Source organism: Thunnus albacares, chromosome 19 (assembly GCF_914725855.1).
Source record: "Thunnus albacares chromosome 19, fThuAlb1.1, whole genome shotgun sequence".
In the NCBI taxonomy this organism is placed as follows: domain Eukaryota; kingdom Metazoa; phylum Chordata; class Actinopteri; order Scombriformes; family Scombridae; genus Thunnus; species Thunnus albacares.
This window is the reverse complement of record NC_058124.1, coordinates 7,154,645-7,181,786: the sequence shown is the minus strand read 5'-3', so window position 1 is coordinate 7,181,786 and position 27,142 is coordinate 7,154,645. Positions and strand designations below refer to the sequence as shown.

The following is a 27,142-nucleotide window of genomic DNA, read 5'->3' as shown; positions in this document are numbered from 1 at the left end:
AATGTCAGTATCATTAAACTAATTTTAGGTTGCGTCATTTCTGAGCTTTTTGTTTTTCTTAAAGACAAAATAAAATCCAGCAATGTAGCATTTGGTCCTGCTACCCAGCTGTTTGGTGAAGCAAGCAAAGAGTTTAGCCAGGTTATCTAAATAACTTTTTTTTTTTTTTTTTTCTTTGGGAGTAAAACTGTAAGCAACTGCTGAAACGTTGGTAATAAAATCCTCATTGCACAAGAAAACATGCAACTAGGTCAAAGTTGAAGCAGAAAGTCTGTCTGTAAATTATGATGGGTGTCTACAAGAGTACTTCGTTTTTCTTTTAGGTTTGGTTAAGTTGTGGGTTTGTTTTCAACCTGTATGATTGTCTGACTGCTTGTGTTTCTTACCTCACCCCTTTTCTTTTTAGTGATTTTGCCATGAATTTTATTAGTACAACCTTATCAGTACCAATAGGAAGGGTGGCAAAAACTACAAGAATAAGACCCAAGTTGTAATAAATCAACATTATCTGTTAAGAAATTGGGCTGACTGTTTAAATGATTCATTCTAGTTTATTATAGAGATGTTGATGCCAATTTTCTCTCTTGAAAAATGAAAAAAACTGCTTATATGGTGAGATAATGTCACTTTACTTCACCCAATTTTGTTCAATCAGGAGATCTACCTTTTTAGGTAGCATTCATCATAATAACAGAAAACCTCCCTGAATAATTTTTCAACAAAAATGGAGACAAATGTGATCATCCCACAAGGCAGAATTACCCACCAGTATTACAAAACACAACATTTGATAAATGCTCTAAACAGCTTGTTAAAAAGAATATCTCACACTCTGCTTTTTGGCTTATTTTTAGAAAGCCCTCCTCTATAAAGCTCTGAGGGAAGGTTGAGATATTCGCTCATTAATGTGACCACTGCAGTGCTGTATGTGAGATGCTGAAATCAAACAATTGCCAATTTGTTACACAACACTGAGTCAACAGTGGGAAGCTGTATGTACAGTAATAACAGACTGTTGGCACACAGAGAGAGAACAGGTGGAATAAACAGTTTTTTAATGACAATTTACATATATGAGGATGTGTGAATGTGTGTCTTTGAGCGAGAAGCAGTTCACATTGCTCCAGACAGACCGGACAATAATATTAATAGCATAACGATGCAGAGGCCTCGAGGGATTCCACGAATAGACATTTTCAAGAAGAGAGGAGACAGGAAGAAGAAGGATGAGACAAGAGAAAGAAAATGGGTTGTCTGTGTTTGTCACCCACATATATATATATGTGTGTGTGTGAGTGTGTTCATGGCTTCAGAACAGCACATGCTCTGGTTTTTTGCCTCCGTACTTTACACTTGCTGAATGTTTCTGCGTGTCTGACTCTCCCCAGGCTCTGTCTTGCTTTTAGCCCAGGCGGTCTTATCTAACCAGGTCTCCTGAGAAAACCAGAGACGGGGGCTGTGGGGGCAAGCAAGGGAAGTGAAAGAATAGAAAGTCATATCAACAGTGCAGCTCTGCCCTGCAAAACAACATCCATCCTAATGAGTCACATAGTCTAGCCTGAGTCTTAAAATATTATTTCCCTGTTAGAAAATACAACAATGTGACACAACAGTCTGTTTCTTTTTTGCACAACATATTGGTTCTTGTTTGTAGAAAATTGCTGAAACAAGCAAAACTGCTTTTATAACAAGTGGAAACAGGTTTACAGAGGAAATGAGCCAGTATAGACATTTTAAAAAGGGGGGATTTCTAGGATGTTGCAATTTTTTTTGTGCTTTCAAGTGAGAATTGTCGTGTTTATGTAGACTTGTTGGAAAGTGACCAATCAGCTGGGGGGTAACTCTCCACCTTTGGGGCTGCCAATCACAGCAGTAGCTCATGACAAGAAAAGCTACTTATGCAAAATGATACATAGAGTGGCGTCATCACACACAGGTGAGAAAGTAGTCCCGGGGCTGTCCTTGTACTCTTGATTCAGACTGTAATACAGTGGATTTAACCACAAATTGTACACTGAGATGTTCTGTAAAAGCCAGTTGGCTGAAAGGTCAATATAAGGTCCGTCTTCCTGCTTTGGACAATGCAGCAATTTAATTTACCATACGATGGACCTAATACAAGAACATTTTCAAAAAAAATGTATCCAGAAAGTCCACTGACCAAAAAGATTTTAACAAACTGTAATTAGTATTTTTTCTCTGTTGTCCCTTCAATCATCTTGTGACCCCCTTCATATCCTACCTTATGACCCCTGATGGACCCTGACCTATAATTTGGGGACCACTGCTCCAAACATTAACTGGTTAAGGTGACTAGTGAGCCACAACTTTTTCTGAATCATATTTGCAAAAAAGTTAAATAGACATTGAAATCAGATCATTTTAATTTCTCCTTTTGTTTCAAAGAAGGGTTGTTTTATTCAAAAATGCCCCCTCAAAAAGTTTAATTTATCTGGGATTGTTTTGCTGACCATGAATACTTTTTTCTAGCATCTAGGTGCCTTTTGGTTCATACGTCATCTTTTCACCAGTACCTGCAGCAACACGCCTGTACTGATCCATGGGTCAGTGCATTTGGAAGAGACCACCAAGAATCCACAAATTAGAAAATGCTTGTATCATGCTGCAGTGTGGATAGGGAAAACTGATTTTTCAAAAGCACTGTTTACTAATGTATCCAGATATGGCATACAACAAGTTAAAAAAAAAAAAAAAAGTTCTGTTATCACTATTTTCTGTTATTTTCGTGAGATCAGAATTTTGCAACCAGGCACATCTGTAGTAGAATTAACTCCCTAATTGCCAGAAATTTCCCCTCATTTGAAGAAAAATGTGATTATTATCTAAACTGGCTGAATAAAGGGCTGATTGACTGGTTAGCATGGACATGCTTGGCAGTGTAAGGCCATCTCCAGTGTGTGTGTGTGTGTGTGTGTGTGTGTTTGTGCTGTGAGGACAGTGAGTTCACTGAAGGAGTAATCAGACAGCTATCACATGCAGACAGATCTAAATTTCCGCATGTTCCCTCCTCCTCGCGCTGAGATGCACATTTATGTTAATGCCACACTACTGTACCATAGTGTTGCCTCAGCATCACATTACTGGAGCGTGATGTTCCCTGCTCCAGGGCCAAACTCTCTTACTCCCTCTGTGTGTGTGTGTGTGTGTGTGTGTGTGTGTGTGTGTGTGTGTGTGTCTGTTCTCCAAATCTGTTTGCAAACTGCTGAGCACAAGCTAGTGAGTGAGTTCACACTGGATTAGCTCTGAGTTGGCTAAACACCAGATAGCAGAGATAACAGTGTTTGTGTCTGTAGGTGTGTGTGTGTGTGTGTGTGTGTGTGTGTGTGTGTGTGTGTGTGTGTGTGTGTGTGTGTGTGGAGGCGGAGGGGCAGCTGATATCAGCAGGAATAGGGGAAAACACTGATAAGGCTTTTTCAGGATCTGCACTTCTAATGGTCATGACGGTTAGATGCTAACGAACAGGGCTGATGTTTACTGACCTTTATTGTGATCTTTAATGTGATATTGTGATGATTATATATCTTTGTTTACAGAAAGCAAGAAAGAAGGAAATGAGGACAGAAAGGGAAAGGAGTGAGAGTAAGGAAAGATTAAAAAAAAAGAAAGTGAAGGGAAGGAAATGAAAGGAAGAGATGAAGAAAGATGGGAATCAAGAAAAAAGGAAAAAGGATGGAGGAGAGCGAGAAAATAGGAAAAGAAAGAAGAATAGAAACTAAAGTAAACAGGAATGGAACTGAAGAGAGAAAAATGTGGGCACAAAGAAAGAGAGACAGCTGAAAGGGAAGCAAAGGGGGGCATAGAAAGTGAGGGAAGGAAAAGATAGGAGGAATGAAGGAGAAAAAAGAAGGGAGGAAGGAAAGGAAGAATGGCAAATATAAGGAGTAGAACTCGGAAGGAAAGAAGGAAGGAAATAGGAAAATAATGGAGGGAGAAAAGAAGGTAAAAGGATGGAAAGGAGGATAGAAGAGAACCAAGAAAGAAAAGAAGCAAAGCATTCTCAGTTTCTTCACAGTTTTTTCTTCTTTTTTTTTTTTTTCCTCCCACCAGCTGGAGCCAAACCCAGTGGGAGGAAGCCGTCATCTTCACTTTCCCTCCTGTCTCCTTCCTCTCTTTCACCTTTACTCCATCTTTTCTCCCCAGAATCAAACCCATCAAGACGAGGCTTCATCCCCTCGTTTCGTGGGAGGGGAAGGTGAATCTATAAAGGCTTTGGCTGTTCCCCAGCCGGTCGATTGATGTTGAAGTATTTAACTCACAAAGGGCCGCATAAACGGCTCAGCAGCCTGTGGTTTATGCAGAACACCAGGCAAAATCTTTTACAGGACTCCATTGATGTTGCTTGTTTTACCTGAGAAATAAGACGCTAATCCCCTTGATGCGCACCAAACGGAGAGGAGGTGATATCTGTGGGGGCGAGAGGGGCGGACCTCCTGTCTGTCACCTCAGCAGAAGACAAACAAAGCTGTCTCTGATTCGCCTCACAGCCAAGCTGCATGAACTAAAAACAGAAATGCCAATAGATCTCATGTAAAACTAGGAACAACATCTCCTTCAGAAAGCCAACACACTGTATACCTTATTGACAGATGAATTATGGTACAGAATTTATCGTAGTACCACTACTAAGAGGATTGGCAGCCTCTACTGGCCTTTATGGCACTGTTTGTATGTTACACATGTTATCAAGTTAAAGGACCAGTGTGTAGAATTTAGTGGCGTCTAGCAGTGAGCTTGCAGATTGCAACCAACTGAATGAAAAGTACTGAAAGTAAAAGTATACGATTCAGAACACAGCACCCAGATATAGAGGGCTCATTCTAAGGGAACAAAAACATGAGTCTTATTTTCATGGGACTGCACACTAGTTGAAACATACTTATTAATATTCCATTTCATTTCTGCCAAGTCTGTTCCGCCAGATGCCACTAAATTCTACACACTGCACCTTTAAGTTTCAATGCACTGCACTGTTTTATGGCATGAAAATAAGGAGGGCAGTTTTGCAGTAGAAACATAGTGAAAAGGTACAGCGCAGGCACCATTTTAGGAATTTAAGAACCTTATTTGCGTTTCAACTGGACAAATCAAGTTATGAAAAATAGTGTCAGAAAAGTGGCCACAAAGATAAGTACTAGCTTTAGTTCTGGATTTAGGTTTAGTTCCAGTGACTCCTTAGTACCAGGAACTATTTGGTCAAAATGGGCATAACTGTGCTAAACTGATAAATTATGGAGCGAAAAGGCAAAAGTGTTTTTTATGCAATGCATGTTCTATATGTTAACAAGTTAATAACATACCACGATGATTAGGAAGGATTACACGAGGAAGAGCACTATCAGCTACGGAAGGCCAGAGAAGACTTTAGTCAAAGATTTTACTTCTTTGACATATGAATTACAGTACAGAATTTATGGTACTACTACTTTAAACAAACAGGAACATTAGTAAGAGAATTGGTGGCATCTACTGGCCTCATTGTAACTCTTTGTCATTAAGTTAAGTTTCTATAGGAAATGTGCTGCATTGTTTTTTGGCATAAAAATCGAGGAGGGTAGTTTTTGCATATAAAATGGAGCAAAAAAGTCCCTGATAACCCTCTTTCTCCGAAGGAACTTTTCAGGGAACCCAAGCACCATTTTAGGAATTTAGGAACGTTACCTGCATTTCCAATGTGGGAATCATGGACAGCATTGCTCTGCCATAGTTCTTGCCCCCCAAAAAATTCCTGATCAGGGGGGTGGTACTTTCTGATGGTCCTGGAACTACGTAGCTGCTGCAATTAGCACATAGCTTCATTCACATAGTGAGCACTAGTTGCACAGTTCTGAACCATCACCCACATTTCCAGTTTGTTCAGCATTTCTAATTGATCCGGTGTTGTTTGTGTCATTGACAACTGTTTCCACCGACTGAAGAAACAGGAAATCAATCTGAGCTTAGTTGACAGCATTAAAAGTCAGTGTCATCTTTCCACAGAGCTACTTACATATAAAAAATAACCGCAGAAAAGTGTCCACAAAATGAGTACTTGCTTTAGTTCCTCATTTAGAATTAGTTCCTGTATCTCCCTAATACCAGGAACTATTTGGTCAAAACTAGGCATAACTGTGTCATACTAAAAGATGATGAAGTGAAGAGGCTGAAGTGTCTTTTATGCAATGCATGTTCTATATATGTACAAGTTAACCACATACAGTTTTCCACAATGATCAGGATGATTAGGAAGGATTACATGAGAAATCTACGGAAGACCAGAGAATTTTTTTTTTTTTTTTTTTTTTTTGCTTTCTTGTGATCAAAAGAAAATAGCTCATTTCCTTACCAACTGTTTTGTGATCACAAGAAAACAAGGGGTTTTTATCTTGCAATTGCACATGCATGGGAAATGATTCACGCATCTGGAGCCAGATGCATAAATGATGCATACACACAAAAACCGTGCGTACCTCATTTCCCGCACGTAAACTGGTATTTATCAACACAGAATGTGCAGTGAGAATGTGCACACTTCACGCATTCTTCAGACCAGGAGTACACATGTTTTTCTAAAGTGATCTAGGGGTGATGTGATGAGGTGGAGATGAAATATAAGGTGAGAGATGCAATCTTTTAGTAAAACAACCAGCTACACTGATTGTGTGATTTTTAGTGTTTACACAGAGTTTTGTAAAATGCAAATCAAAGACACATTTACAAATGTAATATTGATCAATCATTTTTGTTTGATTCATTTTATCATTCTTTTGATTTACATAGGAATCAATGTTTTATTTTGCTGTTAATATATATATATATGTTATCCTTAGTTGTGACACAGCTTGTAAAAGTCAGTTTAGATACGACCACTACAAACTAATCATTGATTGAATTTCTGAGATATCACTGCTGATGATGTTTTACAGGTCCATGTAATGAATTAATGATGTGGACGCTATAAAGAGCTGCACAGCTGTGCATAATGTTGGTGCATAACGACTGTTCTGGCTGAACCTTGCCAGTGCAACACAATCTGTGAAACTGAGCATCTTTTCTCGTTTGTTTCATGACAAGACTGGCGGAGCTGGCAGCAAACTGATATGAAAACAGCTGGTTAAAGGCATGCTTTCATCCATTTATGGCTCATTGTGGGAGTGGAAATGAGGCTTGTGCATATATACCTAGTTCCACAATGACTGAGATTTATAAAACAGAGCCATGCGTTCGCACAGATTTATTAATTTGACAAAAAGAATGCGTATGTATATATATATAGAGTTTGTCACAGAGTTCATCTGGCTCCTGGCCAGATGAACTCTGTGACTCTGTGAAACAGATAGTGTTCTTTTGGCTTTTTGTGCCGTTGACACATAATTCTGTTTGTGTCTCTCTAAAGTTAAGTTGAAGAAAAAGCATCATCATCTTGGCTGTCCAGACTGGGCTCGCCAGAAAAATAACAAAATCGGTCACTTAACCATGACCATGATCTTTCCCTACCCTTACCCAAGTTTTATTTGTCTGCCCTTGAGGTTAAGTACCACTGGTGTGTCTTTGTCCTACCAGTGAGGGTACCAAACCATTTATATATAGGACGTTTTGAAATACAGCGATAAATGAAACTTAGAAATAAGGACAAGCAATAGAGTTCAGGGAAAAATGTAGTCTTCATTTTTGAAACACCAGCACTACTGGCTTCCAAGGGTAGCTGATATTGTACTTTGTGTCTTTGTCACCTTCAGACACACATGCACACACACACGCACACACACAAACTCACAGGACTCATCTTTATGTGCGAGTGGGAAAAGAGAAGGCTTGAGTCTCCACCAAATCCCTAAAAGCTGTCATTGACTTCAAACACTGTGAATTCTTCACAGTGGAGTGCCTCTGCCGAGCGGCAGAGCTGTCTGTCTTTATTTTTCTATAGGCTCCTTTTGATATGGCCTCTGCAGTCCAGACCCTTCACGCTATAAAGTAGACCAGGGCTCTTTCAATTAATCTGAAATGAGCCGAGAATTGTGTTCTGTATACACAAAAAAAAAAACAAGCTGTCCTTTCTTTTAACACACAGCCAATGACAGAACAATTATACTAACACCTAGTCAGACAGGAACTTTTATAGAATTCCTTATGATGTTAAAACATACATTAGTCAATGTTGAATATTCATACTGGACCCACTGCTGTATACACAGTTCATATCAGTCTACAGACTGATCATCTACCAATTTAAATAGTGAATTAATTTTCATGAGTGAAGCATGTGTAATTTATGAGTGGTGTGGGATCGCGTGTACATTTGTGTACTGTATCTATCAGTGTCAGAGTGACATGTGTGGGGTGATAATCTATTCTGTGACCCAAATTTATGTGTTGAAAGGCTACAAAACCACACTCCAGCCCTCCCATCCGATTTCACAGCACATCACTGTCAGTACGATATACAGTGTGTGTGTGTGTGTGTGTGTGTGTGTGAGGGAGAGAGAGCATGATACAAGGAATGTGTTATCCATCTTATCCAGAGGAGATGTTTTGAAAGGAACTCTTGTTATTAATAAATGCATGAGAGCCAACAGAAAGAGGAACATACTGCGGCTTTGCAAAAATAAAAAAGAAGGAGAAGAAGAAGAAGAAAAAAAAAAACGCTCCTTGTTAGCATTCTCTCAGACGCTGCTTGCGCTAGGAGCTACGTCCTCAATGAGAGGCATATTATCTCTGGTCAGCTTTCCTATCTATTATTCACAGCTCTGTGAGAGAGACTGGTGGCGAGATCAACAGCAGTCACTTACAATATATCCTGGAGCAACGCCGTCCTATTCATGTGCAAAAGAAACCTTAATAACCACAGCTGGAGATAGTGGAGAGGCTGCAAAGTTGGCAAAATCTTGTGGAAGCACAAGAGCTTTGATTTTCAGGGCTAGTATGGATTAAACACTAACTAGATTAAGCAAAAAAAAAAAAAAATAGGATGTGTTTGATGTATTATTCAATGGCAGGTAATGTATGGGCTTTGTATACTGGAGATGTTCAATAACAGGGAATCTTGTTTGTCCTTTGGGGGGAATCTCCTCTTGTCTTTTTTGTCTGATTTAATTTACAGCTGACTTTACAGTCAACAAACAACTTCTACAGCTTATTGCTTTATTCAAATCTCCCAACCTGCAGGACAACCAGACATAATGCATCCACGAGTGTCCACAGATTGAGGATTCATGTCTGAAATGTTAATAAATTCAAGGGGAAATTGCTTTGTGTTTATCTGTAATATGACAAAACGCCTCGACTTTGATCCCTGGCGCATGTTATAAGCTCACAAACACACAAATGGCATTTCAAATGCTAATTCCCCATTGTGTATAGGCTTATTAGATAATATGTGAATGCAATATGTGCCTTCCATGTGGACAATGAAATATGTGACTTGATGCTTGCAAACTCATCTTTTTGTCAGACTGAATATTATATCACATGCAACTGGTCATCTTCTAAAGATGCAATCACTTTTAGTGTGAATAAAGGATGTGCTGTATTCATGTCCATGTTTGATATTCCACAGATAAAAATGTCAATAAAGTCACAGTTTTGAGGGAAAAAAAACAGATGAACTGTTGGTTTGTGTACAGCTTCCACCTTATGTGCCTTTTTTTTAAGCAACATTTCTAAATCTGGTTCTATGGAAACGCATTTGGCTTTGAGTGCTGTCCTGGCAGGCAGGGAATATTTAACAAGCCAAATAGCCTTGCTTTTTTTTTGCTTTTTAGGTACTTGGCTGCTGTCTGTTGCTATGCAACCGCATCCTCCAAATTGTCAGGTTCAGGGGCACATTCCCCTCCTTTTCCTCCACCCTTCCTAAAAAAAAAAAAAAAAAAAAAAAAAAAAAAAATGCAGAGGGAAAGGTACTTTGTACATGAACTGAGGCGTGTACGCTGCAGCACCACCCTCAGGATTCCTCATTTAAATAAATCCCAATATTTCAATATATTTAAGTTCTGCTCACATATTCGAATTTGCAGGGCTGGTGGTATTTTTACCAGCCCACCTTTGTTCAGCGCACGTTGTGTTCATTCTGCATTCATTCATTCTAGCCCTCCTCTTGTTCTCCCCCCTTTTCTGCTGTGTTCTTTTCATCAAAGATCACCTCCCTCACTGTGCTCGTCTTTGTTTGTCTCCTCCTGCACACACACACACGCGCACGCACGCACATGCACACACACACACACACACACACACACAGACACCTCTCTCTTTCTATCCGTGTACATACTGTACTGTATGTCTGTGAGGCAGACTGTCTCTATAATTGGGTTATTCTTCTCTTCACCGGTCTGATGCACTGAGACACACATGCACTCGCACTCTCACACACACACACACACACACACATCTATAGTTTGATATGTGGAGACATTTTCATACAGATTGTTGCTGAGGTAGGAGAAGTGCACCCATCCTTGTGTTTTATTTAGGCCTATAAGGGAATGTAGGGCCTGTGTTGTGATTGGATACACAAGTTGTATCAAAAACAACAACATGGACCACTATAGAACTCCTCTGATCAGCGCACGCTCTATTCTACATGTCTGACATCGTCTTTACCATAGCGTATTCACTTCTGATTACCCCTCGTGCAGTGTAACTTTGAAACCTTTCCAAACAAATCAACCCAATATATATCTGACAGCTTATCATGACCATGTACAGTATATGTGTTTTCTCCAGAGCCAGGGAACACAAATACATATGGACAGATGCACACAGGAATACAGTGATGATGAAAGGGCACATTTTCACAAGGTATAGTGAAGAGGGCACCCACATGCAACCCCTACCCCCCATCTGTGGCTCCCGTCTTGCCTTCTCCGAGTCGCTCTCCCACAAACCTGTATCTCAGTGAGGTGACCCTGTTTTAATGTGTGTTGAAAAGGTCGCTCCGGTCCTGTCCACTGATTCAGAAAGGCCCTCCTAGGCCTGTATGCATGGCTGCGCTTCAGTGTAATACCTCCAGACACTGGGGACATTCACTGTTTACACCACTGACACCCCTCTCACACACACGCACACACACACACACACAAAAAAAAAAACACACACAAAAAAAAAAACACAACACAAAATCAAAGGCAATAGCACGCCTGAGTGGGTGTCAAACCTAACTGCTCGGGGATTTAAACCTGTTTGAAATCATCCTGACACAGTAAACTGCACTGTGTGACGGACCATCCTTTACACTTGCGTTTTTCGGTTAATGAGGAAAAACAGAGAGGGAAATAGGGCAACTGCAACAGAGCCAAAATATGATTCGGTGGTGCCAACAAAGTCTACACATTCTGGCGGAGGGAAAAAAAAAAAACCACAAAGAAAAGAAATCCCTCGCAAGGGTGTGATGGATGTGTGATACAGGGAGGTGGCCAAATCCAGCCCATTAGGTTTGTATGGGGCTTATACAACAGAAACAGATTTAAAAAACTGTTTTGAATTCATATCAACAAGATATTTAGCTTCTGATTTGACAAAAAATGACGCCGCTAAACAGACACTGCTCTCATTTCGGCTGCGTGTTTACATGGATTTGCTGCTGCTCTGTAATTACGTTGCACACTGTAACTGTAGTCTTTGAAAGTCTGAACTGTTTGCTTTGATTTACCATACTCCTGTGTTTCAGTAACTGCGCCATAGATGCTACGTCTGTGTCCTGTGGCTTTGATAATGGCTGTACAGTGCAGTGAGAGCATTAGTATGTATTAGCTGGCAGATGGGCTACAGTGCTCCCCTGGTGCTCCCTGTAATGATGAGCCATGTTCCTGTTTATCAGGCAGGACACACTTAACTCTCCCCTCATCTGCTTTTGTCTCAATCACCCATTCCTCTTCCTCCGGTCTTTATCTTTCTTTCTCTACAAGCGTCTGTCTGTCTAACAGCCAAACACGTTGTCTCTCTTTCAATCTGTCCCACCGGTAAGCGCAAGCCCTCAGGAGTGCATCTTTACCTTTCAGACACGATCATCAAGTATACATGTGCATGTGCAAACTCTTAGATGCAGCTTTTAGTTGCGTGACAGCTTTGCTGAGCTCCTGGGGGGGAAGCCAGGACTGCGTTAACGATATGGTGTGCTGCGTTAATTATCGCCCCTCTCTTGATACGTCGCGCCAATATCTGTCCCCTAAGGTACCTGTAAGTGACAAAGTCTTTACGGTTGTGTGACATAGATGGTTGATGTGTAGTAAGAAATACTGTGAATTTAACTGTGATAGTTTCTCTGGTTTAGGTTACTTTTCTCAACCTCACTTGTCAAGCGAGACATCGACTAATGACATATATCGGGTTTTTGAAGGATGATCCTCACTCTGATCATTTGTGTTTTTGCACAGTTCCATTCTCTCAGGTTTAAATCTGAAACATCGCTGCTACTGTAAATTGTTCTATGGTGGTTAGTAGATCTTTCTGTCTTTTTAAGGCATTGCAGGTGACAAAAGTGTAAAAATGAAAACAAAAAGAGTATCTTCTATCAGTGGACACATACAGTTTATGAACAAACCAACACACTGACTTAATTCTAATATGAGATCATACCGAAACCTCCGTCATCACTCATCTCAACAATTTAAAATTCCTCAATTCAATACATTTCAGGGTTTGCCCACTACAACCTTACTTGGTCTGCTGTGACCAGCATCTTATGGTGCCTAATGTTAGCAAACTTATGATATTTTTTTCCATGACATTACTAAGTCAATTCACTGACTTGATGACTCTTCTCAACTTGATACTGTTACGCTACATTTGACCATTTTGTTAAACATGTTGACAAAGAAGCTACAGTTGAGCAAAAGTTATCAACCAGTCTAAAGTTCAGGTGTTCACAGCAACAGCACCTGTACTTCACTGCTACATTATCAGTTAACTCTCACTGGTAGAAACAGTTACAAACAACCCTAATAAAAAGGGTTTACAGCTTCTCTTTTGGTAAGTGGCCATGGGATGAGTGCAATAACACACAACATGTCCTGACTTAGAATGCAACTCAACAAACTTCTGTTATTTTTGTATATCAGAACACCTGCTCATGCATTATTGCTTAAAAATTGGCGTGGGAAGCACTGGTGTGTGTGTATGTGGTGTTTTTTTTTTTCATTTAGCCTTGCATTTCCCTGCAAGTCTATAGTGTGTATAGCACAGCGAGTGTGTGTCCATTTGTGTATCATTATCTTTCACGCTCTCATGTCAAGCAAAATGGCACACTGACATCCAGTGAAAACGTGCACCCCCTCTCACACACCACACATTTTCTCACTCCTCACCCTCTTGACCTCCATGAGCAAACTACTCTGCAGGTTTACCTCCCCTCCCCCCGCTCTGAGTAGTGGGTAAACACCCCGACTTTGAGTGATTATCCAGAGAATATCCTGACATGCTTCCCCGGGCTATGCTTGAGACAAGCCATGGAGCTGCTGAACCCGTACACCTTCCCTGCATAACACACAGGCCACCCTCAGGGCTCTTACTTCTAACCACCAGCGCTGCTCACAGGAGCCACGAAGAGGCCTGGTAACAAGTGTGTAACACAGCAATCCCCGGCAACAAAGCAGGCGATTGTAGACGGTGGGGAATACAGAGACAGTCTATTATGACAGGAGAGCTAAATTAGCATCATACTGGGACAGATGGTGGATGTAGCTGCGGGTTGAAACATATGGACATGCAAAAACGCAACGATTGGCCATCAATTCAAACACAACCTGTGCCACGCTTCCAGCTTGTACACAAGGGCTTGTATACGCACGTACACATGCATAAAAACACATACACACACACACACAGTCACCGTCTGTCACTTCAGTTACGAGTGCCTTAGGGCTCCAGAAATGTTGGGTGGACAGATGACGCAATAATGTCATATTATGGATCAGAGTAATAAATGTAGGCCATAGCCCACAGGCTGATATCTCTGTTTCTACTGTGTAAAACACGTCAAGAGAGTATTAGCAGCTGTATGTGGGGAATCAAATATGATATATATATGTGACAGTAATCTTGAACGATCTGAAAATGAAATGGGAGAAATGTGATTCTCCTTTGAAGCTCGGAGACGAGTTTCATTTTTATAATTGAGATCTTTCCTTCCCCACTCTCTAACCCTTTTTCCCCATTCTTCTTCCTCAATTTTCCACCTCTCCTTTTATAAAGCGTAATTGAGGGGAAGTGATCGTAATCTATGTGTGTCTCCATGATTGACACATTTACCCCCACCCCAAACCCCATACCGTTTCTTACTTACACACACACACACCATTAAACACACAGGACCTATATATGTCACAGCAATTGAGTGCTCACTCCATACCTTCAACATATACAGAAGAGAAAAAGCGAGGTAGAAACTAAAGCGAGGCAGCCGTCGCGGGGGGTGTGATGTGTTTGGCATCTATACGTGGCGCGGCTAAATGGCAGCCGCGCTGTAGATTGGCATGTACATTCGTAGCAACTCTAGCCAAGATGCCTGGACCTCTTGCTGGGGAGCTGGAGATGATGTCTTAGCCTTAGGCCTCAAAGATGGAGTGGGACTCAAGCCTAGTGGCAAAGTTCCTCATCATCTCATCACACATTTGTATACGGCTCTGGAAGAGACCTGACATTGACAGCGCTTCAGGTATCTCAACACAGCCATGACATGTACATGACATGAAGAAGTGGGTGTTGGCTGACTGATGAAAGAAACAAGAACTGGGGATGTAGGGGAGGATAAACCCAGCAAAACTGGGTTTACTTGGCTTTTTATTTGCAGGAATAGATTTTACCAACCTTTAAAGTGTTGCCATAAAACCTCATGACCTAAATTCATGCAATACATCAAAGTAAGAGGCATTAACGGTAACGGCAAGTGGTATCAATAGCTGATGCACGTTACATGAAGATGGGCTGTCTTGGGAGTCATAAATGAATTATTTTCTAAACAGATTTTGAGTTTGATCCATATGATGATCGCTGGCTGGAGGCTATAGTTCACACATCGTCTTATTTAAAATTACACAAATGTACAAACTATATATTCTTATTTACACTTAATGGTATCAAGTTATGCAGATACTTTCAGCTTTATGGGGGTTTTAATAAATTTGTCTCTAAAGTAGCATGCTTAACCCTTACATACTGATCAGGTTAAATTTGTTCAATGTTTACATTTGAAAGCGGTAAAAACACCCTGAAAAAACATTGTTTTAGTTATTAAATGAAAAAAAATTAAATAACATTAATTGGAAACATAATGGCTGTTGGGTTCTACTGTTTTAGGTAAAATAGGACCATAATATAGTGTGATTGTGAATGTTTTTTCTCCATAAACAAATAAAACCTAAAGAATACACTCTCTCTGCTCTGAAAAATAGATTTGTGGTTCTGAAGTTTGGTATAGAGACTAATTATGAGGGGATACTGTGAATGTTTAAAGACAGTATGTAAGGGGTCAAAGAAAGTGCTTGTTGGATCATCAGACTGCGTCTGAAAACGCCTTCCCCTGACAGCTGTCTGACATCAGAATTGAGGAGACTGCGCCTGGCAATTTTTGCAACTTTCCATCAACCATCAATCTAACAAGCGCAGTGATTGGCCAGGTGTGCAGAGGTGAGAAAGAAAACAGGATTTGACCTCTTCTCTCTCAATGTCTTTCTTTTAATTCTTCACACAACTACTTCTGTCACTTTTTGTGTGTGTGCCGTTATCCTCATTTGAACATTGTGTCTTGCTCCTCTCTATAATGACAGGCTTTTCAAACCACCTTTGAGTGTGGTCATTCAGAACAGTCATAAACACTTTTGCCTTTAAACATGGTCGGATGTATTACTCTGAATATAAAACAATTTATGGAATTGTCTTTTTTTTTTCTGGAAGTGTTTTTTTTTAAAAGTGTAGGACAATTTCATATTCACAGCATTTTGGGGGGTTTTTTGAATAGAGAGAGCTCTGGTGTAACAGAAGCTTTCTGGGTTATTTGTAGTCTTAATGTTGCTAGATTAGTGAGTTTCTTTATGGTAAAGTTCAGGTAAAGTTTGTCTTTTAGAGTTAGTCACCAATAACACTATTTAGTTAGGAAGAAATACATTCCTGACAAGTGAAAAGAAGTTGAAAGTGTCTCCCAACATCTGTACTGCAAGAAAAAGTTAATAGAAAAATGTTAATAGCCAGATGAAATAACAGTGTGAGCATGTACATGAATGTGGAATTTACATTCCACTTTAATGGAAGTCTTTCAGTTTCACTGAAACTGACTCTCTTATTTTTGGACTTAAAGTTTCTCAAGGAGACATTACCAGCAGGACTACAATGAAAGTGTTTCATATCTTCAGACTCCTCACAAAAAGAAAAGCAGGGGTTGTCTGGGTTATTTGAGCCAATATGGTAGTTCATTCAAAGCATACCCTGACCTTAAGATTTCCGCCATTATCCCAACACACTCTAAAAGTGACATTTGAAATAGTAGAAACAATAGAATACTTCTTCAGAAAAGGGTGAACTGACCCTTTCACACAACATCTACAGCATGAATTGGAAAGTATTCTCTAGCACATTTGCAAATATAAAGGAGAACAGCAGATAGAAAAGGTCAAAACAACATAATTTAAAAAAAGCAAAATTCCATAAATACCAGCCCTCGACCAAGTTCTCATCTCACATCACCTGCAGAATTGCCAAATTAGTTCTTCTGAGTCTGAATCTCATCAGAAATGCAATGACCACTACTGCACCTGTATATGCTGTACTGTATATATGAAAGTTTAATGAGCATGCATTACGAGCGTGCAGTGCATCCCGAGATCAAACAGACACACACACACAAACGTGGTTGCATGAATTTGGCAGGCCGCCCTGAGCATGTGGGGGAAATATAAATAAAGAGATTGAGGAATCAAGGCATAAATGAGGCTCGACACTCCTTTCTCTCACAATCCATTTCCCCATTACGAGGGGGGACACCGGCACCAAATGATCTCCCTCCATCTTTCCACTGGCTCAGAATAGAAGTCGACACCAGCAACAATTCTCATTTACCTTCCGTCTATCTCACACAAACAAAGATGCAGGCCGCCATTGACCTCCCACACGAATTCTGAACTCACTCAGCCACGGAGGAGAGCGAAAGATAACTCTGCTGAACCCAGTGGACAGTTTCCAATTTCATTTTAGACAGAACTTGATATCATAAACACATCCAGCTTGTTTATGAAACCAAATCCTCAGAAAAATGTTGAAACAGAGAGTAAGCTTTGGAGTAAACAGGAAAATGTATTGGTGAGAGGCAGGAGAGCAGTGGCCTGGCAGAGCTCACCCTTCCAGATTATGGGTTGACATTTGGAGTCAGAGCCAGTGAAATGTCAGACGGGTTATGACAGGAATGGTGATAGGCAGATTATGACTGACCTCTGACCTGGAAGTTCTGAAAGGTCACAGCTCACTCAACCATCTGTGGGCTTCAAAGTGAGGTTGTTTTCATCGAAATTGACAGTTCACTTTGCCCTGCCCCCCTTAGTTACCTTTGCAAGGCCTGTCAAGCTTCCTTTCTTACAATGAAAACGAGTGCAGATTTACCACATGAAATTATAAGCAATGGGTGCTTGATCACAGACAGAGGTATTTGAAAGCTGCTTCTCATTTGTAGCTGTTGATTTTATTGGCTGAAATGACAACTATCGTCAGCAGATTTTATCAACTGTAGCTAGCTAGCTATAATTAAGCTAACACTGGCTTCATGAGTTGGTAGAAAACAACTGGGTGTATCACAAGAAAAAATGTAAGATTAGACTGTTATTTCATTCTAACATCGCATTGTTTAGCTCCTTAGCTTACATACTTAGACAAGCAAGACAGAGCTTGGAGTTGTGCTTCATTGTTTGACACATTGTTCAACACAGAATGTTTCACTCTTAACTTTTCAAGAAAAAAGGCTTTTAGGAAGAGGACTAACCAATCCATTTGGTGAATGTAACACACATAGAAATATAAAGAACAGAGCAGAGCAGCTAACGTTAACACTCTATAGTTGCATCCACGACTAGATTTCACACAGTTGGGAAATAATACAGTGAATGTCGTGAACAGGGCTTTTTTACATAACCTATCACCCCACAAAATAATAAAGTATGAATGCTCCTGGCATTGGAAATAATGCTTGTTGTCGGTAGTAAGCTAACATGCTAACATTTGCAGCTTACATTAGAGCAGATTCAAACATACTGTTCCATTCCTTACACTTTTGCTCTTGTATTTTGGTTTTGGGGTGAATTAAAAAAGAGGAAGAAAAGAAGAAGGTACACTTCATCACATCATTGTATGGTTACTAAGATATGATTGGACACCACTGTTCGTTGGAGGGGTTAAGCAATACGGTCAATTGATTACTACTTAAATACCACAAAAGCATGACGTGCCAAACAAACAACCTAGGGAGCCTTTAACCACTTTAGGTTCAGCAGAGTTCAATATACAGTCCTTCTCTCCCTCAGCGCCATGATACTAACCAGATTACCTTCTACCATTACGTCAGTCTCTAACAATCAATATGTACCATTAGTGCTAATCACTCTTTAATTAGTGATATATGCAAGGCCTCTTGTTTGCCTTGTGTGCATTTGCTCTCATGTGTGTTTAGTCGGAGTTTACATAACATCCACCCACAGTGAACATTTCCAAACACTCAACACTAACACACTCCATCAGATTATGCTTTAAAGAGATCTGAGGCGCTACCTGTTTCACCTGGGGCAGTCCCTCGCCTTTATCTATAAAGCAAATTAACAAAACCCACAATTCTCCATCATCCAGCTGAGAGATCTCCTTTCTTACGGTGCTGGATTTCCCTTCACAAGACACTGAAACAACAAGGATCAACTCAAAGCTGGCTGAGAAGAAAAGGAGCATGTATGGGCTTCTCTTATTGCTCATACAGCAAGGCATTAGCAATGCCTTTTATACACTATGAATGATCCTCTGCACAGACTGAGAAGGAAGAAACCATTCGCCTTTGGGCATAAAGAAGGTGAGCTTTGATTATTGATTCACTGTCTCTCTTCTTCACACATAAGGTACCATTTCGACCTGAAAGAACTCGCAAGCTCAAAAAAGAAGAGAGAGAATAGAAGAAAGGGGGTGAATCCTTCGAGGGAAATGTATGTCAGGGGATTTAAGCCCAAGCTGAATTGAAATTTAACAGTTTGGTAGAGTACAAGATGAAAAAAAAGAAAGAAAAGACAACAGATCAACTTTACTGTAGGCATCTGTGTTTGATGATTGTAAGAAGTAAAAACCAAAACGGTAGAGAAATTTATCCATTCATTCAGATTTGCCAAGTTAGGCATTATGTTTCTATTAAAAGTACATGTATCAATTGAATGTTGCAGGGTAATTTCATATGAGAGTGTGAAAACAGAGCCGTCTCCCCTTAATTTATTATGTCTTTGAAGAGGCAGTAATGGTCTCTAGTTTTCTGATGCTATGTTTGCACATTTACATAATATGTTATGCCAGAAGATGTGAAAAAATTTCAGTTTTTTGGGGGAGGGGTATAGCTAAAAATACCCAAGATGTTGCAACACAACAGCAACATGCACTGTTGTTGATTGCTGGTTTAAGCTGCCCTCAAGTACAGGCCTGGGATCAATTCTTCCCCTAAAAACAAACATGCAAAACCTCTGAGGGAGCCGAAATTTAAAACTGACCAGATATCAGTGTTTCATTGTGTATCCTTTTCAATTGTTTGTTGTGAAAGCAGTCTGGGAGGAGATTAAAGCACTCTCGAGCGCCCATTCGATTCAATAACCACTTGAAAACAAGAAAATGCTCAGCAATCCCTGCTCCCTTTTAATGCTGAGATTAAAATACATTCTCATTTGTGTGAGACGTTTTTTCATCCTCGCTGTGGATAATACAAAATATCTCCTCAGATTGCCAGCTGAACAATGGCGAGCCCACGTTCTTACAAGGCTTTAACAGCACTACTACAGGCCATGCTGCCCCTGGCTCTATAGTGTTGCAATGGTGGGTTTTCAGGAACAGAGACCCAATTTAACTTTTACAAGACAAATCTTTGAAATAATCGCTACTTATGACTGCATCTTGTATACCACACAATAACAACCTTTTCTGCTGTGGTGATAGCTTCAATCGGTCCTACAACTAATCAATTAGGCTCATATCTACGTCATGCCAACCCTCCTGTCTCCTGGATGCCTCGGTTGCATCAAACTAACCCAGCAAATCAAGGAGCTTCAAAACCAGGTTTCCCATACACTTCATCAAATAAAGGATGGAGAAGCAGTGGAAAACACCATGGGTATGAGGCCTCCCTGCCCCAGTTCCACTCAGTTTCAGCAGTTTCCGAAGACCCATGAGATAGGCTCGATGCTAAGCCAAAATCACAGGCCTGCACAGTGAGCCACTGTCTGCGGTGCAGGAAGAGCTGGACGTCTTCCTTTACAGATCAAGTTGTCTAGTTGTCAAAGAGATTCTCTAAAGATCCGGCCAGATCTTTAGCGTCCGATATTGATGCAAGGATTCCTGATCTTCTACAGAAGTATCCTTCTGCTGAAGCAGTCCTCGTCCATGTCGGAGCGAATGATCTCAACCTCCAAAGCTCCAAGTTGCTCAAACAGATTTTAAAACACTCATAAAGAATTTACTGGCTCCTACAAGCACTGTATTATATCTGGTCCACTGCCCTTACCTCGCTTTGGAGATGTAAAGTTTAGCCATGTTTGCCAACTTCACATCTGGCTAAAGGGCTACTGCTATGCGCCATATGTGGACAATTTTACAACTTTCTTGAATAGGCCGACTTTCTTCAGATGTGATGGATTTCATCCAAATAGGCTTGGATCCAATCTGATGGCAATGAACATGCAACTCACGATATAGTCTTGTAAAAAAAACTGATGCTGGGTGAGTCCATCTCTTCCTAGCAATGTTTCACAGTTTTGATATTCCTGTAATCATAATGCATAGGTCTGTCGAAATGCACATATACCACACAGAAATATTAATAATCTATTAAAGATTCAGACAAATGCATCAACTTCAGCTTCCAGCAGAAATACACTTATATTGGTACTCTTCAATGTGAGATCTCTAAATGATTTTGAAAATGATTTTATCTTGTCTGGAAAATTAGACTTTATGTTTTTAACTTAAGCTTGGTTGCAAACTAATGATCATAGCCAGCTTGTTGAACTGTATCTTCCACAGTATGACTGTTTCAACCAACCAGGGGTCAGGGGTCATGGTGGTGGCCTAGTGAGTGTTTATGGTTAGCGCTTCAAATGTCATCAAATACCTTGTGATGAAGTTTAAGTTTAAAATTCTCATTTTTAAAATTGGCAGTGTCCATCCAATTATATTTGCTATTATTTATCACCCCCCAAAACCAACTGGCAACCAACTTATTTGTGGCGATTTTAATATCCATGTTGATGACAAATGTTCATACTACTGATTTTTTACACATCGCTACTTCTTTTAACTTTACTAACAGTATGTGTGAGGACAAACACATAACCATGGTCATACATTGGACCTTGTATTCACCCGGGGTGTAAAAATATCCTCTGTGGTATTACTGGATGTGACTGTATCTGATCAAAAATGTATAGTTTTTAACTGTGAATCAGTTATTAATTCTGTCTCACTCTGCTCCTTGTGCACTTGCATCTTTAATGAGCACGGCATCTCAGAGGTCTGTGAATTATTTGATAGTCAAAGCCTACACCTGTCTGAATATTCCCACACCAATGAACTAGCCTTTTTCGTTTGATCTGCTTGTCTTCACTAAATATTATTGAAACTCTTAAGGTTAGGTCTAAGTCCTCAGAAAAAAAAGCAGCCTTGGATACAGTACTCGCAGCTGTAAAAGGAAATGTAGGAAAGCAGAGCGCAGATGGAAAAAATCCGGTCTCCAAGTACATTAAAATATTATGGAGTTATTACACTCTAATGATGTGGCTAAGGATGCAAGAAAACACTATATTTCAGAAATTATTTCTGCCCATCAACTTAATAGCTGGTTAATCCAGCCCGTCCTTGTGCCCCAGCTGAAAGTGATGCTGATGGTGAAATGCTTTTATCTTATTTTACTGATAAATTGAAGTCAATTAGAGGCTGTGTTACCACCAATGCCACTTACTCTGATGTCCTTCACACACAACAAGATTGTTTGAGCCAGTTTTATCCCATCACCTTGTCTGAACTTTTAGAAACAGTATCATATATGAGAGTGTCTTCCAGCCCTCTTGATGTAATGCCAAGAAAGTTTTCACTAAAACTAATGCAATCTGCCGGGCCCTGTTTGCTTTCTGTTTTAACCGTTCTCTGTCTAATGGTTGTGTCCCTGATTATTTTAAAACTGCTTGTGTGCACCCTCTGCTAAACAAACCTGGGCTGGATCCCTCCCTCCCTCAAAACTAGAGAACAATTTCCAAGTTCTTTCTTTCTTTCTTTCTTTCTTTCTTATAATAACAACATTTTTGAAAAGTTTTAGTCAGGTTTCCAGAAGTATCACAGCACTGAAACTGCCGTGCTCAAGGTTACCAACAACCTTTTAATGGCTGCTGATGATGGCATGTGCTCAGTCCTTGTACTCCTGGACCTTAGCGCAGCCTTTGACACAATCGATCACAGCATCTTGTTAGACAGACTGAGGCACTGGGTGGGGATATCTGGTACAGCTTTAAAATGGTTTTCATCTTACCTGTCGAATAGGAGATTCTGGGTCTCTGTGAACAACTATGTCTCTTCATTTTCTTCTGTTGAATATGGTGTACCTCAGGGGTCAGTTTTGGGACCTTTGGAACCTTTTTATTTTCCTTATAAATGCTTCCCCTTGGGAACATTATTCATAGACATGGTGTCTCTTTTCATTGTTATGCTGATGATATACAGATGTACCCGTTAGATCTACAGACCTTGGAATGCTGAGTTCCCTTAACGACTGCCTTTGTGATGTCAAAAACTGGATGTCGAAAATTTTTCAGTTGAACTCAAACAAAACATAGATCCTTGTCATTGGGTCCCAGCACATGGCAAAACAAATTCTGCCATCTGCTGGTTCCCCACTGGATCATATCAAGCCTGTTACAAGGAATCTTGGCGTCTGGTTTGATAGTAATTTAATTTTGAGCAGCACACCACAAAGCTTATGCAATCATGTTTTTATCATCTTAGAAATAGCCTTTTTACTTACCTGAACCAAAAATCTATTGAGTGACTCCAGACTGTACAGAACTCAGCTGCCTTTTATCCAGAACCAAGAGACAGGATCACATTACTACTGTTTTAGCTTCTTTACACTGGCTCCCAGTATGTTTTAGAATAGATTTTAAGATCTTACTGATTACTTTTAAGGCTCTTCATGGCCTCTCTCTCTGCCATATTTCTGACCTCTTAGTATCATATGTGCCAGCAGGTACTTTGCGATCCCCGGGCAGAAGTCTTTTATCTGTTCCAGGGGCCAGGCTGAAAACTAAAGGGACAGAGCATTTGCAGTCAGGGCCCCGAGGCTCTGGAACGATCTGCCTGAGGAAATCAGGCCGGCTGAGTCAGTGATCTCTTTTAAGTCTCTTCTTAAAACATATTTTTATCGGAGAGCCTTTCCTGATTTTACTTGAGTTTTAATTTTCTTTGAACTGTGTTTTATTTCTTTTTTTTAAAAAAATGTTTCTTTATCCCTGCTTTTTCCTACACTGAACTGTTTTTATACACTAAATTGTTTTATCTGTTTTCTTTTTAAAACCTGATAATTTTATTACTTGTCGGTTGTAATTTGCTGCCTTTGTGAAGCACTTTGTAATGTGAATTTTGAAAAGTTCTCTATAAATAAAGATTATTATTATTTTTATTACAGAAAAGAAGACATCTAAATTTTGATTTGCTCAGGCTCAGGCAGGAGATGTGTGTTAATGGTGCCTTGTGTTTATTTCCTCTACCAATGGTTCAATTCACTGCTGCTCAAGGTCACTGTCTTTATCTGCCTCTTTTGTAGAGGATTATTTAGTATTTCTTCATGACAGCACTGTGTGTGTGTGTGTGTGTGTGTGTGTTTGTGTGTGTGTGTGTGTGTGTGTGTGTACAGGCTGGCCACTCATTTCTTCTCTTTCTATGTCTCAAACACACACACACACTCACAAAGGTATCAACAGGGGCTAAATGTGAGTGGCGAGCAAGCCATGTTGCTGAGCAGAACTGTCTATTATGTTGGGGTGGTGGAAAAAGGGCGCGTGTGTGTGTGTGTGTGTGTGTGTGTGCGGGGGGGTGGACGTCAGTGCAAAACCTATTAGTATGTCTGAGCCTGCATCTCCAAATCTTGTTACTCTGAACTGATGCAACAGGAATGCAATACAAACTCCCTCCCTCCCCCTCTCTCTCTCTCCCAGCCTTCCTCTACCTCCCTCGCCCACTTACTCGCTACCTGCTCTTCTATTGCAGTGCTTCTTCCCTGCCCCCTGGACACACTCTTTCTCTCTCTATCGTTCCAATTCCCCTCTGAAAATCCCCTCTTCCCTCTCTTTCTCTCAATCAAAATCACTGTCTCTGGGTGCCTTCTAATCTTTGTTTCTGTTTTGTTTTCTTCTCTTCTTCCTATAGCAAAATATTTCACCTCTGAAATTGTTTTGTGCTGTCCAGAGTTCTGCATCATCTTGTTTCTTGTAAATTGCTCTTTTAAACTAAAAAATAGTTTCCTTCTTTGATGTGATGTCTTTTATCCTTTTTTTAATTACATTTCTTACTCTATCCTTTTATCTTATAACCACTTTCTGGTTATATGTCTTGAGTATGATTACTTTTGATTACTAAGGCAGATTCAAGAAAAACATAATCCAAGAAAGGTGTTTGGGAGAAATATGGGACTCACTGGCTTTGCCTATATGTTGATACAGCCAATATCTAGCATTGATGGGAAATCCTCTCTTCCCAAAGGAAGTGACAAGACAAAACTGTAAAATATATGTTTTATGAGCAAATATCAAGTTACCTTCAAGGAAAAGGAAAACAGTTTCCTTCTTTGTCTCCTTCAGTTGGTGTTCTTTTCCATGAAGTGACCACGGACCGGCCTGGCTTGTAAACATGACCTCGCTGAGAGTAGTTGGCTGATGTCACATTAAAGGAGTTCTAGGAAATGAAGTGCTCAGTGTGAAAGAAAAAAACATATACTTGAACATAAACAGTGCAGCTTTAAGATGGTTAAAATGGCTTTAAATCTATATATATAAGGCATACAACATTTTCTGATCCGCCAACTCTATTGTTGTGCTTTGGTTAAATTTAAGCAGCTATACCACTAAATAAAGGTTAGGTTAAAAGAAACTAACATTGACTGTTCAATTCAAATCACGATCGCATGTGTCGTTTTCTGTGCCCAACCATCCACCACAACCTCCTCCTTAAGAGGTTTTGCGGCCACTGTAAGTCTCTTGTCAAAAAAACACGACAAACCACACTGTTGTTTGTGAGGACAGAGATCTAAATGAGAGACAATGTTGCATGTAGTATATCATGTCATACCTCTCTCTCACACCATGTTTCATGTCTATCTCTACACTGTGACTGTCAAATAAAGGCAAAAAAGCAATAAATAAGTAAAACAGAATGAGGATTTTGTTTGTTTTTCTTATTGTCAACAAATCTCATGTGCAGAGCTAAACTGACAATGAATTGAATTTACTTACAAGTATTGTGTGTGTATCCAAAGACTTGAAACTAAGTTCACTGAGAAATTTCTAATGTAATACAGAGTCAAGAGGTTGTGATATGTAGCAAAACAAGCTAGTGAAGCTCTGTAAACTGAATCGTGTTTCCATGCATGTGCAATGGCGTCTGCCATACATGGAATTACTCTCCAGAGACAGAAAACTGATCACTGTTATTAGTCTTTGGAGCTGTTTCTAAACAAACTACTGCGACCATACTCGTTGTGGCCAAGGAACATATGACCCAGTGCAACAACAATGAAGGTCACGGATGAACACAATATATCAGGCTTCGCATGCACACAAAAAACTTGTAAGTAGTTCATTGTTAGCTTGGCTCTGCACATGAGATTTGTTGATAACAAGAAAACTATAGAAAGCCAGCCTTATCCTTTAAATGAGACCATTAATGAGCCTGTACACTGTAGGAGGTGTGAGTGGAAACACTTGTGCTTCTTAGGCCTGCTGGCAACATGCAGACACTGTAAAAGCTTATTCTACAGCGGCCTTCCCATAGCCTGTCCACAGTGCCCACTACAGTGTCAGAGAGCAAAAGCAGCTCCCTGCACAGATGAAAGTGGGACTCGCACAGGTATGTACTTTACACAAGACCAATGCAGGCTACAATGGTGCACAGGGTGGCTCAAGGACCGTGCTGAACCCTTTATTGTAAATGAGTCCAACACATAAGAATTTAAGGATGGAATAACTTATCATTGGGCCTTATGCAAGAACATGTTCTTATTTTTATCCTAAAACTCTCTTACGTTTTTCTGTGAGGTTTGCTTGTACGGAAGTCGTTCAAATTCCTGAACTTGTCCTAAATCATTTCAGCCTGATGAATGTCACCTGTTCATGAGTAGGTGTGTGTTCATGAGAGATGAGATCATTAACATAATCCACACCCCTAAAATTACAATGTAAGGCTCCATATACAGCTCTGTTTGTGACCGAGTTTTATCCACAAAAATGTTCCCAAAGAGTAATAACACCATGTAGCTCCAAGTCCTGCTTTCAGAAATCAGTAGGCAAAAACATAACAAATTTAGGAATGACAGTAGTAGGCCATCCAAAACAATTAGACAATATGAATCCAGCTGCCAACGACGTGTCATCAGAGCAGCTCTGCGCTGTGACAGGAATAAAGAGGGAGTGCTTTGACATGAAGTTAGAATTTGAGGTTAGTATTAGTATTTGAGGAGAAAATATTATAGCCTACAGTAAGTGATGTTACACTTTCAGCTGCAATACAAGACGATATTGGACAGAGACCTGCAGAGAGACGACAAGGCAGCTGACAGAGTGAGAGAAGTTACCTGACTACTACTGAAATGTAGAAGTTGCTGCACCAAAATATGCCAGTAAAAATAATAAAATCTAAAAAAAACCTTTCAGCAGGTTGGCAGCCATGGTGATGATAATAT

At 40.1% G+C, this 27,142-nt stretch overlaps 1 long non-coding RNA gene across 1 annotated transcript in view; it reads right to left on the bottom strand.

Moving 5' to 3' along the window:
- The window catches only part of LOC122969498, a 52,033-nt gene that overhangs the window by 5,040 nt on the left and 19,851 nt on the right, over positions 1-27,142 (bottom strand). The window contains exon 2 of the long non-coding RNA XR_006399033.1: positions 25,004-25,140. This is a non-coding gene — a long non-coding RNA (uncharacterized LOC122969498). The remainder of the gene's footprint in view (positions 1-25,003; positions 25,141-27,142) is intronic.